Source organism: Phaseolus vulgaris, chromosome 1 (genome assembly GCF_051622355.1).
Source record: "Phaseolus vulgaris cultivar YP4 chromosome 1, ASM5162235v1, whole genome shotgun sequence".
NCBI classification, from domain to species: Eukaryota; Viridiplantae; Streptophyta; class Magnoliopsida; order Fabales; family Fabaceae; genus Phaseolus; species Phaseolus vulgaris.
Window position 1 is genome coordinate 457,501 of NC_143498.1, and position 2,500 is coordinate 460,000.

The window sequence follows — 2,500 nt, forward strand, 5'->3', positions numbered from 1 at the left end:
TCGTGATGCTCACAAGTCTAGAAATGAGCCACACAACGAAAATCCCACCAGCGTGCCACAAAAATCCACATAACAGATTCACATTTTTTCCCACCGGGTCAGTCGGCCGGAACCGACGGCGGCCACCACCGTGCCGCCGCCCACAACGGGTGACACCAACCCAAGTTGGTGGATCACCCATGTGTGGGCGTTTTGACTTGCCCCACCACAAAGCAAGCCAAAACAGGGGGGAATGAAGGGACCGCACCAGAATTTTCCATGGTGCAAGAGCTGGCTGCATTGAGGAACACCCCCCCCCTATAATAGCTAAATATGCAAAAGCCACTTTTGTACAAGTAGATACACTTTTTTTGAGTAGACATAAGTTCTGTTTTGGGACCTAGAGAACGAATTTTCACGAGATTTTTTGCAGGGATCCTCATAAAAATGGTACAACATTGCCTGCAAAAAATTAGAATTTTTCGACATGGGGAAGTATTTTTTTTATTTTTCCAAAGACCCGAAATGTGGAAAATCGGGAAAAATGGAAAAACGTATCTAGACACCGTATTTTTGCGTGATTTTTTCCAGTCCATCCCATAATAATATCAAGAAGGTGCCCACCAAGTTTCGTTAGGATTGGCCAAGGTTTCGAATTTTCATGAATTTTTTTCAAAACCCTCTATTTTCCAACATTTCAAAAATTCAAAACCACATCAAGATGGCTTGGTTTTGATACCAAACTTTCTAGACCTCATTCTGCATGCATTTGTGACACTTTCCAACCAACAAAACTCAAAAACCACCACTTTGAAAATTTCATGATTCTTGGCACACCACCAAGTCACAAAATCAAGCCAAAACACCAAAATCTTGGAACTTGGCTATGCACCAACCATGCCAAGATCAATTCCTTTTGATCCCAAACTTCTCCCACATCACTTTGAAGGCATTTGTGAGGATTGAGTCCAGCCACTTTTCCAAAACCATGATTTTCGTTTTTCACCAAAATCACCACCAAGTCACAAAATCAAGCCAAAAATCCAAAATCATGGAACTTGGCTATGCACCAACCATGCCAAGATCAATTCCTTTTGATCCCAAACTTCTCCCACATCACTTTGAAGGCATTTGTGAGGATTGAGTCCAGCCACTTTTCCAAAACCAACATTTTCGTTTTTCACCAAAATCACCACCAAGTCACAAAATCAAGCCAAAAATCCAAAATCATGGAACTTGGCTATGCACCAACCATGTCAAGATCAATTCCTTTTGATCCCAAACTTCTCCCACATCACTTTGAAGGCATTTGTGAGGATTGAGTCCAGCCAGTTTTCCAAAACCATGATTTTCGTTTTTCACCAAAATCACCACCAAGCCACAAAATCAAGCCAAAACACCAAAATCATGAACTTGGCTATGCACCAACCATGTCAAGATCAATTCCTTTTGCTCCCAAACTTCTCCCACATCACTTTGGAGGCATTTGTGAGGATTGAGTCCAGCCACTTTTCCAAAACCATGATTTTCGTTTTTCACCAAAATCACCACCAAGCCACAAAATCAAGCCAAAACACCAAAATCATGAACTTGGCTATGCACCAACCATGTCAAGATCAATTCCTTTTGATCCCAAACTTCTCCCACATCACTTTGAAGGCATTTGTGAGGATTGAGTCCAGCCACTTTTCCAAAACCATGATTTTCGTTTTTCACCAAAATCACCACCAAGCCACAAAATCAAGCCAAAAATCCAAAATCATGAACTTGGCTATGCACCAACCATGTCAAGATCAATTCCTTTTGATTCCAAACTTCTCCCACATCACTTTGAAGGCATTTGTGAGGATTGAGTCCAGCCAGTTTTCCAAAACCATGATTTTCGTTTTTCACCAAAATCACCACCAAGCCACAAAATCAAGCCAAAACACCAAAATCATGAACTTGGCTATGCACCAACCATGTCAAGATCAATTCCTTTTGATCCCAAACTTCTCCCACATCACTTTGAAGGCATTTGTGAGGATTGAGTCCAGCCACTTTTCCAAAACCAACATTTTCGTTTTTCACCAAAATCACCACCAAGTCACAAAATCATGAACTTGGCTATGCACCAACCATGTCAAGATCAATTCCTTTTGATCCCAAACTTCTCCCACATCACTTTGGAGGCATTTGTGAGGATTGAGTCCAGCCACTTTTCCAAAACCAACATTTTCGTTTTTCACCAAAATCACCACCAAGTCACAAAATCAAGCCAAAAATCCAAAATCATGAACTTGGCTATGCACCAACCATGTCAAGATCAATTCCTTTTGATCCCAAACTTCTCCCACATCACTTTGGAGGCATTTGTGAGGATTGAGTCCAGCCAGTTTTCCAAAACCAACATTTTCGTTTTTCACCAAAATCACCACCAAGCCACAAAATCAAGCCAAAAATCCAAAATCATGGAACTTGGCTATGCACCAACCATGTCAAAATCAATTCCTTTTGATCCCAAACTTCTCCCACATCACTT